This window comes from Drosophila miranda, assembly GCF_003369915.1.
Source record: "Drosophila miranda strain MSH22 chromosome Y unlocalized genomic scaffold, D.miranda_PacBio2.1 Contig_Y1_pilon, whole genome shotgun sequence".
Classification (NCBI taxonomy): Eukaryota; Metazoa; Arthropoda; class Insecta; order Diptera; family Drosophilidae; genus Drosophila; species Drosophila miranda.
In genome coordinates, this window is record NW_022881603.1 from 34,562,435 (window position 1) to 34,574,564 (window position 12,130).

At 47.8% G+C, this 12,130-nt stretch overlaps 2 long non-coding RNA genes and 1 pseudogene across 4 annotated transcripts; 2 read left to right on the plus strand and 1 right to left on the minus strand.

Annotated features, from left to right (window-relative positions):
- Positions 1 to 1,296: 1,296 nt before the first annotated feature.
- Positions 1,297 to 2,398, minus strand: LOC117190852 (annotated as a pseudogene).
- A 6,411-nt stretch (positions 2,399 to 8,809) lies between these two features.
- On the plus strand, positions 8,810 to 9,039 carry LOC117189524. Its single transcript, XR_004473429.1, has 2 exons — positions 8,810 to 8,844; positions 8,973 to 9,039. It is a non-coding gene; the product is annotated as an uncharacterized LOC117189524 (long non-coding RNA).
- Positions 9,040 to 9,676: 637 nt separating this feature from the next.
- LOC117189522 lies at positions 9,677 to 11,353 on the plus strand. Of its 3 annotated transcripts, none has more exons than XR_004473427.1 (2): positions 9,677 to 9,703; positions 11,200 to 11,353. It is a non-coding gene; the product is annotated as an uncharacterized LOC117189522 (long non-coding RNA). The 3 variants fall into 3 exon arrangements; XR_004473426.1 differs by having other exon boundaries at positions 9,697 to 9,735; XR_004473425.1 differs by lacking the exon at positions 9,677 to 9,703 and adding an exon at positions 9,954 to 10,001.
- The last annotated feature ends 777 nt before the right edge of the window (positions 11,354 to 12,130 follow it).

Here is a 12,130-nt window from a genome sequence, read left to right on the forward strand (position 1 = left end):
TTGGTTACTCTAGCCTTAATTGTCTCTGAGATTTGTGGATGCCCCAGATTTTCGTCCTTTGCGGGGGCGGAAGGGGGTGTGGCGAAATTTGGACACGAAACGGTCAAGGTCCGATATCACAGGAGTGTGGATACCAAATTTGGTTGCTCTGGCTCTTATAGGTTCTGAGATCCTTGAACTCATATTTTGCAATTGGCAAAACCGACTATGAAACCTGTGTGTTAGAGAGAGACAGAGCGAGAAAGAATGAAATTGTTTTCTTGATTCTGGCTATAATAATTATACGATCTGGTTGAGATTTTACACTCTAGAACATATAGTCATCCTCTACGATTCTGCGTTTTTGGTTTTATCGTATCTTTAAAAATGTAGATGCCACAGATTTTCGTCCTTTGTGGGGGCGGAAGTGGGCGGGGCGAAGTTTTGAAATATTTTTGTAGCAGTGACATATCACAGAAGTCTGGATCCAAAACATCGTTGCTCTAGCTCTTATAGTCTTTGAGCACTAGGCGCTGAAGGGGACGGACAGACGGACAGACGGACGGACGGACAGACGGACAGACAGACATGGCTCAATCGACTCGGCTATTGATGCTGATCAATAATATATATACTTTATGGGGTCGGAAACGATTCCTTCTGAACGTTACACACATCCACTTTTACCACAAATCTAATATACCCCAATACTCATTTTGAGTATCGGGTATAATTAAGGGCAACGCAGGTGTGGGTCAATAATTTATATTTTGTGACTTCTTTTTATACCCAGAATCATAGATAATGATCATATCTATCAGATTGCTGAATCTGGATCAGATCAGATCATTTTCATAGCCAAAAGGAACAAATCAACACGCTCAGACTAGTTTTCTGTCTCTCTCGCACGCACTCTTTGTCGTGTCGTTCAATATTAGCGGCGTCTGCCGGAGGAGAGCCATACTGACTTAGTATCGGGTATAACTGTAGAGTTGCGGTGTCCGCTGCAACTCACAACGTTCCCCCTCGTTTTTGTACTTGCTACGCTAAGAAAATACATTTATAATGTTTATACGAGCTTAAAGTGATACCTTCTCTGATCTCTGCCGAGCATGGTGTATGTAGTGCGTTCTGTTCTCTATATTGTATGTGTATATATCTATACGATACGTATTTATGTATACTTAGGATGCAGGCTGCTGCGATTATTATTTAGTCGGTGGCAGCAACCTGAGGAGCAGAGCAGTGCTACGCTAACTACTATACATATAGAAGAGGGATTTGAAACGACTTTTGGGGTCGGTTATTGTTACTGCTGTCGTTTTATGTTCGTTTAGAAACCATACGCGTGTATATAGATAGTATAAGTATGTATATATCGTACCCAAATGCATTTTATACTGCAATTTCATATATACTTCAATTTCACCCTTAAATGCAAATGTCCAACTGTTGGTAGTGTGAGTGTGTGTGTGTAACTCTTAGTCGTTAATGTTGATAACCAGGTCTACAAATGCCTACTGCGAATACACTCGATTTGTGCGGAAGACTACGGTTTTAGTTCATCTAATATATGTAATCCTACACTCTGAATGCCATATGCAGTATGTATAATAGTTAGTACAACTTATAGCCCGATTCGGGGGCTGCAACCGCGATGCTCTACAAAATACAGGACATACAGCAGGGCGAGCCATCAGGGCAGGGCATCTCTAGTGTGGGGGCCTCTAATTGGGGAAACAGTTGGCAGTGCTGCCGCTTACAAAGTAAAACATTATCCAAAAATCTACAATATACAATACATAAATACTCGTATTCTTACATACAAAACTCGCTGTTGGCTATCCTCCCCACTCTTACACTCTTCCTCTGTGCTTTGTTTGTTTGTTTGAATATATCACAATATAGTCTTTTTAATCTTTGAATATTTGTTTGCTTGACGATTATTTATTTGAGATTTAACTGCGACGTCACTCCGCCACTTAGGTCGCATAGGATCGCTGCACAGGAACTGGCGGAGAAATTTTCGATTTGCGCTGCTGCTGTCCTGAGGGTCTTGGCTGCTGCTGCTTTTGTTGCTGTTGGGGCGACTGTGGCGAAGGAGACGAAGACGAAGGCGAGAGGAGGACGTCGATGAATTGATGCTCGTTGGAATTCTGGTGGGCACTGCCTTGGGCAGGCAGCTCCGTTGACTTAGCTTGCAGATTAGGATACGTATACACATTCTGGGATCTACAGATGTACTCACCTTCTTTGGGGATGCAGCCGCTGGTATCTGCACCGGGGACGTCACCCGGTTCCAGCCATTGCTGGCGAAAATTTGCGGTTCAGAATTCGCTCCTTCAGCTTGGACACGATCGCAGGTGACGGGGGCGCTGCCTCTTTGGCAATTTTCGCCATAAGGGCACAGCTGATGCTGTCGCTGCGCACCACAGTGAATTCCAGCTCGCGACGCTGATTGTGGCGTAGGATGCAGCTGGGTTCCTGCTCCTCCAGCACAGACTTGGACTTTACCAGCACATGGGACGGCCGTCGCAGCTCGCTCGTGATGATCTGTGCTATGCATTGCTGCTATGCATTGAGGGGCTGCAAAGGCGTGGCGCTCATGATCAGCGGCACGTCCTCGATTTCGATGTCACCGACGCGGCGCCGGCACTCGTCAATGACCGCGTAGTCAGGCTCTTTTTCCTTCTCCTGATGCGACTCCGGCGGCGGCGGGTGGCTGATCGAGTTTTCGTCCGTTTCGCTGGAGGAGCAGCTCATCCGCTGAGCCCGTCCCGCCTCGCTGGGCGTGGGACTGGTGGCGGCCCGGGCCGTGTGTGCCGCTCGGCTCTCGGACATGCTCGAATCTGCCTCATCATCGTCATCCTCGTCCTCGTCGTCCGTCTCGCCCTCGAGGTAGGAGTAGAGGCTGCGCGACGAATTGGAGCGGATGTTGACCAGCTTGTAGAAGTCGTTGGTGAAGTCCGTGCAGGCCACCTCTTCATCCTCCGAGTAGACAATCTGAAACAGAGAGATCCATTCTAAAATGCTTTCATCTGCAGCTTTGGATCGAGGTGGGGTAGTTGTAATCAAACACTCCAGGGGGCAGGGGCAGGAGATCGACGATAAAACGCAGCAGCAATCGCCAAACGCCCACCCATCCCGACTTCTGCTGCCCAGAATTACAAATATATGCAATAATTTGTATTAATTCGCGATCATGCATGAGCCGACGAGTCCCAAATTGGGACCCCCAATAGGAAAATGTGGCCCGCCCCCTTAAACATGCATGGTGCGCCCATCACGTCTTCATCGAGTGTATGTGTGTGTGTGCATGTGCAAGAAAAACGGATGGACCGATGGGCGATATTTTTTGTACCGATACTTGTTTTATCAATCTTTGATAAAACAATATTCTTTTTAATGGCCTTAAGCTCTGTAACGCGACTAAATTTACTATAATAATAACATTTGGTGTTCCTTGTTGTGTTTGGAGGGGATAATTGCGTTGATGGGTGAAAAATTGTTTTCACTTGGCTTGTTTCCCAGAGGGCAATGCCGGCTAGCTGTCGACCCCAGGGCTGGGTAGTTCCCCTTGCCCGCCAAATGTAGACAAAAAAGGAGACATACTACTTCTCGGGACATCAAAACTAACAACAACCTAAAGACAAAGAAACTCATAAACAGACGGCTATCAAGTGGGTGAAGCTTGGGTGTTATCACTTCGCACGCCCGCCCTACCTGTGACCAAACACAACGTTCATTTTGGCCACCCTCTGCTGGAACGGTAACGGCTGGCCTAATCCATGGCTTACGCCACGCGTCCTCCCTCTATTTTAAATTTACTGCATCATGCTTCTGTATATATCCAAGCTTTAATAATTATAAATTGACAATTTCATCTTTCTCATTAATAAATAGCTATACTCAAAATTATCACTAACCACAAAGAAACACCAAAACGTTCGACACAAAGGCAAACAAGGAAATAACTGCTGAAATTTCGTTCAATCAACAGGGATACCCTCACCCATACGTAATGGAATATGTGTAGATGAGTGGATCCAGTTTTACGGGAGTTAATTTAACTCGGGCCCCTACGGAGACTTAACCCACCAAGAGCTCTTGTTAAGGGTCCCCGGGACATAAACAATATTTTTCCACAAATCGCTCGACCAAATACGGTGGACTGATGGGACCCCCGCGTCACCCACTAAGGGTTAATGTTCTGGAACTGAACAGCTGATCGCAGATTTAGGTTCGTGAAAGGTGTTGGTGTTTTTACATATTTTTTTCAATGGCCAAGATTTTATGTTAAACTGTTTAAGCTAATACTAATTACTAAATAAAGGACAACACACGGAACAAAATAATATTTAATGTGGAACGGTGTTTGGAGTGCCGATTATGTTTTTTTTCCTTAAGTTCAAACGACGCGGGCGATCGCTGACCGTGACCGGTCAGCCCTAAATTTATATAGGTCCGTGTATACGTGCGCGCGTGTGTGTGTGTGAATAGGGTTTCGGGGTTTTTACGTGGTGAATGAGACCAAACGTGTGGCACACACTGGAAGGCGATGCAACGATCGTGCGGTGTGGCTAGAATCGCCCTGGCAGCTAAATCGTCCTCTTTCCCCCTCCCCCTTCACACGTCCCGCGCTACTTGGCTCACACACGCGCAACTGGAACGAACTCACTCAGGTTCACGTTGGACAGTCTTCTTCTCTGCAGTCGACTTTCTCGAACTCCAGTGTTCCTCTCCAGGAAACCTTCCGACCCGGTTCTGGTGGCTATATCCCTTGCCGGCTGTGAGTAAAATTTTCTGCATTACAGCCTATTTTCTCGCCCGCTTTTTCCTGTACTCACTTCAAACTTTCTGTTTTAAGCACAAAATTTCAAATTTCGACGTTACTCTTCCGTCCACGCTTCACGATTTCCATAATCCAATTACTAATACATATAACTAATCCTATTCTCTTTCTTATATCCCAAGTACGGCTCCAGCTCCCACCGATGTCCCCATACACCATCGAGCCTCCCTGGACTTCCGCTAGATGGCGCGTCGCCCTCAGCCCTGGCCACCTACCGTTCAGGTGGGACTGGAACACCACCACGAGTATGTCGTCAGACCCAGGAGGGACAACATACGCGTGGGCATGCGTGGGATTCCGGAACACTATTGAGCACACGCCGGCGTGCCCTGCATTCTTCTGCCGCGCCCAACGTAGGCCACACCCACACCTCACTACATTCTCAGGTCTTTGGCGTGGTACACTCCTATGGGACGGCCGTTAAGGTCCTCCAGAGCGTACGCGTTCTCTCCTACTGTCTTCACTACCCGGCATCGGATGAATTTGCGCGAGAACTTGGCTTTAAAGCCTTTTCCGAAGTCACTAAGGACAAAATTTCGGCGGAATACCTCTTGTCCCGGCCTCGCGTAAAACACCCGAGCTCGCTGGTTGTACCTTACCCTACTACGCTCGTATGCCTGATGTAAACTAGCGCGAATCCTCTCTTGGATGAGTTGTCGCTTGTCCTGACCCTCCAGCAGCGATATGTCATGCTCGCCGATTGACCGCAGTCGCTTTGACAGCTTGTAGCATGACCCATTCAAATACATTTGCTGCCCGAAGACAGCAAAGAATGGTGTTACGCCACATCCCAGTCCCGGTGATCGTCTTCCAGATACGCCCGAATCGCGCTGAGTACTGTGCGATTCACGCGGTCGGCTGCGTTACTCTGCGGAGAATACACTGGCGTCCTCATATGAGTGAGTCCGAATGCATCGGTCATCTCCTTAAAAGTTTTCGAGACGAACTGAGCCCCATTGTCCGGGTGAATCATCTCCGGCACTCCAGACTTGTAAAACACCTCGTGAACGAGGAATCTTACAACTTCCTTTGCTGTGGCCTTTGTCATGGTCTTTAGGAATGTGAACTTAGAGAACTGGTCAACTACAATAAATATCCACGCCTGACCGTTCTTTGACCGCGGATATTTGCCCAAAAAATCAATATAAAGTTTTTGGAACGGGCGCTCAGTGACCACTTCTTGCCCCATCCCGACCTGCATCCGATAATTCGGCGCTTTCGACTCCTTGCACACGGTGCACCGTCGGATATAATCCCGCACCTCTATCGCCATGTTCGGCCAGTAAAACTGCCTACGCAATAAGTGCAAGGTTTTCGCGATTCCTCCGTGCGCTGTCTTCTCTTCCGAATGTGCTTTGTCTATCAACGCGGCCGTCAGCGAACTCGGAACCCACAATTTCCAGACGGCGCCCTCCAGTTGATCATCCAATCGTTCAAAGCGCATGCGCTTGAATATCATGCCGTCAACAATCTGGAGATCAGGTAAGCGGTCTTGGTTCTCTGTTATTTCCTTCCTTAACTCCTGATATTCTCCAGATTCAAACTCCACCGTTTCAAAACCCAGGATACTACTCGGATCCACTTCCAGCTCTTCAATACTGAAATCGAAGGCCTGCAGTTGAAGGGACCAACGAGCTAAGCGACCATCCAGGTTCTTCATGGTCATGAGCCATTTGAGACTGGCGTGGTCAGTTATGACTGTAAACGGCATAAGCTCTACGTACGGACGGAACTTAAATATCGCCATGAGGGCTGCCAGACACTCCTTCTCTGTCACCGAGTAGTTTTTTTGGTGGCAATTCAGTTTGGCAGAGAAAAACGCTCTCGTTCTGCTCGTCATCCCGTTGGAAGAGTACGGCTCCTACCCCATAATGTGAGGCGTCGCACTGTATGTAGAAGTGCCGCTTGAAATCCGCGTGTTCCAGGACTGGTGCCGAGGTGAGTGCAGCTTTTAGCTCCCCCATGGCTCGTTTTGCCTCCTCCGTCAATTTAAACTTTCCATTTCCCGACTTTTTCAGGGCGTCTGTGAACGGACAGGCCATCTCAGAATAGTTTTTCATAAAGCGCCGGTACCAGCGGTTTCCCAGGAAACTACGCAATTCTCGAGCAGATCGCGGCTCGGGAATGCGCAAAATGGCCGAGACACGATCCGGATCCATCTTCAGCGCTCCTCCTCCCACTATAAATCCCAGGTATTTAATTTTTTTATAGCAAAAACGAGGGGGAACGTTGTGAGTTGCTGCGGACACCGCAACTCTACAGTTATACCCGATACTAAGTCAGTATGGCTCTCCTCCGGCAGACGCCGCTAATATTAAACGACACGACAAAGAGTGCGTGCGAGAGAGACAGAAAATCAGTCTGAGCGTGACGTCACGCGCTGCGTAGCCACTGCAAATTGATTTGTTTCCTTTGGCTATAAAAATGATCTGATCTGATCCAGATTCAGCAATCAGATAGATATGGTCGTTATCTACGATTCTGCGTTTTTAGTTTTCTCGAATGTGCAATATTGTGCATGCAACAGATTTTCGTCCTTTGTGTAGGCGGAACGGGGTGGGGCGAAATTTTGAGATATACGTTTTATAGTGAAATCTAACAGGAGTGCGGATACTAAATTTGGTTACTCTAGCGTTAATAGTCTTTGAGATTTGTGAATATCCCCAGAAGGGGTGTGGCGAAATTTTGAAACAAACTCGTCTCGGTACGATATTTTAGGAGTCTGGATACCAAATTTGGTTGCTCTAGCTTTTATAGTCTCTGAGATCTAGGCGCTAATGTTTTACTCTAAGCAAAGCCGCCTATGCTACGTGTGTGTTAGAGAGAGACAGGGCGAGAAAAAATGAAATTGTTTTCTTGATGCTGGCTATAATAATAATACGATCCAATTCAGATCATAGATTCATACGATCCAAGCAGTGACATATCACAGAAGTCTGGATCCAAAACATCGTTGCTCTAGCTCTTATAGTCTTTGAGCATTAGGCGATGAAGGGGACGGACAGACGGACAGACGGACGGACGGACGGACGGACAGACAGACATGGCTCAGTCGACTCGGCTATTGATGCTGATCAAGAATATATATACTTTATGGGGTCGGAAACGATTCCTTCTGGACGTTACACACATCCTTTTTCACCACCCCAATACTGATTTTGAGTATCGGGTATAAAAATGAGATTTGCTCAGCCATATCGTTAAATTTGCTTCTCGTAGACGCTCGGCAACCTGTCGCAGAATCTTCACGTGCGTTTGGAAGTCCTCGGCTATAATCAGCAATGCGTTTGAACGCATCTCAACCGGAATCACCTTATCGACCAGTCTACATAGGCGTTGTGCGGCGTTGCAGAGGCCAAAGGGCATCATACGGAACTGGTACAGAGCCGTCCCGGCACCGTGAACGCCGTATATGGTCGACTCTGCTCGTCCAGCTCGATTTGCCAAAAGGCGAATTTGAAGTAGACGCTGGAGATATATATCGTCTGATCGAGACGCGACAAAATCCCCTCGATGCTAGGTAGTGGGTAAGCGTCCTTGATGGTTACTTTGTTGAGCTTTCGGGCATCGAGACAGAAACGATTTTTGCCCGGCCTTCGCACCACGGTGGTACGGTTGCTCCACGGACTATCACTATACTCGATGACTCCCAAAGCCAACATTTTGTCCACCTCACCACACACCACTTCCTGCATCGCTGGCGACAGCGGGTAATGTCGATCCTTCACAGGCTCGGCCTTCTCCACCAACTGAATTTTGTGAGTCTCTCTCGACGTCCTCCCCAGGCCTACGGCTTCGAAAGTCAGAAACTCTGCCTTCACCTGATCCAAGGCTGTCTTTTGCTCTTCTGACAACTCCCATTCTTCCTGCACTATCTCCTTCTCCGGGCCTTCCACATAGTGAGCGACTTGATCAGCCAGCACTTCTTCCACTAATCTGTAAGATGCCTCTACTGGACCTTCTCCCATCACCTCAGGAGCCAATGAGAATACCCGCCAAAAGTCTACCCCCAAGTAAATTTCCTGTTCCAAGAAAGGGCATACGAAAAACGTTAATCTTTTTACCTCTCCCTTGTATTTCACCGGTAATTCTACTCGGCCAACGATTGCGCGATCTTCCCCATTCGCTACCTTCACTATAGAAGAATATCGACGAGCCTCCACGCCCAGCTTCTCCAGGAATTCCTGACCATTACACCCTAGCATGCTGTGTGTAGCGCCTGAATCCAACAGGCCTCGCACGTACTCGCCCATTATAGAGATTTCTGCGAAAACTCTCGGGTCTTTCTTGCAACAACGATTTACTGAAGCAATCACCTGCCTCCTCATAGCTCGCCTTTGCTTAAACCGGGATCTCGCCTTTCTCACCCGCACCGACAGTGCTCGCATACCATCCACTCGTAGTTCAGAAAATATTATACTTCTGGTTTCTAAATAATTTCTTAAGCGCTCTTCATATGATACGTTCCTTAACCTCGCATGCAATTTACGTCTATCTAATTCATTTTTATTTTCTTCTACTTTCTCTGCGCAGGTCCTTCTGTGACCGTGATTCGCCTGCTTGGATCGCACCCCTCTTTACGTTTGCCGCGCAATTCGGACAGGTTGGACAATATGCATCGGGCTTTCCACACCGGTAGCAGAAAATTCGCCTCTCCGATGCCATACAATCCCTAAAGCCATGATCGGTCTGCCCGCAGTTCCAGCAAATCAACTTCTGTGGAACACGCTGTGTCACTTGCGCTTCCTCAATGACCTCTGCCTCTTCATCGCTAATCGACCGATCCTGCGCGACCTCGCTGACGTTCGCATTCGCCCCGCGACCATAGTTTGTGGCTTTGGTCATCCCGCAGTTGGTCTAAGGAATAAACCCGTAAGCCGTAGACGAAACTCGCTATCTCATCTGTGAGTGCCTTTTTGACGATTTTTACCATCTCCTTTTCAGGTGGTGGCATCTCCAACCTCGACGCGAGCTTTCTCATGATATGGAAAAAGTCTTCCACACTCCCGTTTGACCGCTGCATTCTTTCTCGCAGTTCTCTCATGCGGTCGAACTCGGACGCCGTGCCTCGGAAACGAGCAATTAAGTCGCCCCTTAGTTCCTGCCAAACACCACCGCCATGATCACGGATGTACTGCCAGTACCATTCCCGCGCGTTTCCTGTAACCAGGTGATGAAATCCCTTTAGAACTTCGTCCCACGGACAGCGGCATTGGGCTTGTAGGAATTCAATTCGGAACACAAAATCCTCGGCTGTCATTTTGTTGCTGTCTCCGTCGAACGTCACGTCCCATTTTTCGACTCGGCCCCACCGTGGCCAAGGTCTATAACCCGGGGGATTTGGATGCGGATCTTCTCGAGGAATCCCACCAGCTCTCCTACCCTCGCCACGACCCTGACCCGAGTGTCTGAGTGCTATTGGGTTTCGCCAATTTCGCGCTTGATGCCCACCCCGTTGATGCTGCTCACTGGATGCGGTCTGTCCTACTCCTGAAGACGGTTCCGGACCAATACCACCTCGCCCCGAGCGAGCCAAAAATGGTTTTGGTGGCGGAATCGGCGCATCAGTCGTGCTAGACGGCTTCCTTTTCGGGATTGCTTCTCGATACTCCTGCTCGTTGTGAACCTCCTCCCGCTGCGGTTCCTTCTGCTGCTGCAGCTGTCTAACCGGCTGGAGTACCTCGTTGAGTTGGTGCATCATCTCGATAAACCCCTTACGCAACTCCTCCTGCAACACCCGACTAATCGAGTCAGTGTTCGCTGCCCTGTGTGTCGCATGAGCCTGAGCCAACGATACGTTGACTGCTGATGCCAGTTCGGAAGCAAGCGTGGGTGTAGGATCGGACATTGGCCATTCTTCTGACCTGGCCTGGACCGGTGTTCTTGGCAACCCACCCACAGCTCCAAGTTCCTCCCGATCTAGATCAAACATCGCCCCTGACACTTCTCCTATCTGGTCCACTGTTTTGTTTACGCGTGATCGCGTATGATACTGTCGACTACCCCCTTCTTGTGGCATCTGCACCGAGCAACTCAAATATTAAAAAAAAAAAAAGGGAAACTCCTAAACTAAGATAATATATATAAATAAAGAAATAAATACCCAAAGAAATAACTAGTAAGAATAAATAACACCACGCTTCGGACCAATAAATACTCCGATAAATAAATAAATAAATACCGATATAAATATTGCGCCAACTAGCGCCGATAACGAGATATATGCAATTAAATATTTGAATAAATAAATAAATAATAACATACATGTATATTCGATCGACACCTAAGACACTCAAACTTCAAACACATTCAACACAACACAAAACCTAACAACAAAAATTCCTAACAGTTCTTCTTCTTCTTACAAGATTCATTAAGAGGGGGACACGTGACTAGCCGGGACCAGTAACCGCTCCAGTTTCTGCGCTCCACTTGACAGTCGCCCTACGGATATCCTACAATTGCGAACACCACCTTTGTGTGGCCTGTCATCTACTCTAGTCATCGCTCTAAGCGATGGCCGATAAACGAGAAGCCTCACGGTGCATGAGCTCACTTTGCTTGTGATTTGTTCCTGTCATCCATCATACCGATCTGCCATGACAACAGATGCATCGCGGGTTGTCTTTACTACTCCCGGGCCACCTACTCCTCACCACCTCTCGGCAGACAGACAACAGGTTCAAAAACACGAAAGCGGCTTTGTTTTAAACAAACAGGTGCGAAACTACAATGAACATTTACCTACATGACTTACTCTAACTTATTCCAATATCACATTCCATCACAGATTTATTCGATATCACAGTCCACCAGGCAATGTGTCCGTCGCAAATTCCCTGTCCATTTTTTTGTTGAACGGCAGTGACTTACGTTCACTTGCGACATCGAATAGCGACAAAATGTTCAACTGTAATTCGTAAGTCCCTATCACATATTTTATATATCCGTTAACTGCCTCCGTCTATCCATCCCTAGCATCAATCACCCCGCGCCATTAAGGACCAGCTTTACGCACACCTTAAGCCTGCAGCAGCGACTTCTGCCGGGACAGCTAAACTGCACTTCGCAAGCTGTCGTCTTCTCCACAAAATTTATAATTTTTTTTCATTCCCCGCATCTGCCTTTACCAGCCCGAGTGACATTTGTTGTAATACCACCCGAACCTGCGTCAGTCCAGATGCATGCGAATTCGAAAATAAATTGGGCGCCATTTGTTACACTTGGCTTGTTTCCCAGAGGGCAATGCCGGCTAGCTGTCGACCCCAGGGCTGGGTAGTTCCCCTTGCCCGCCAAATG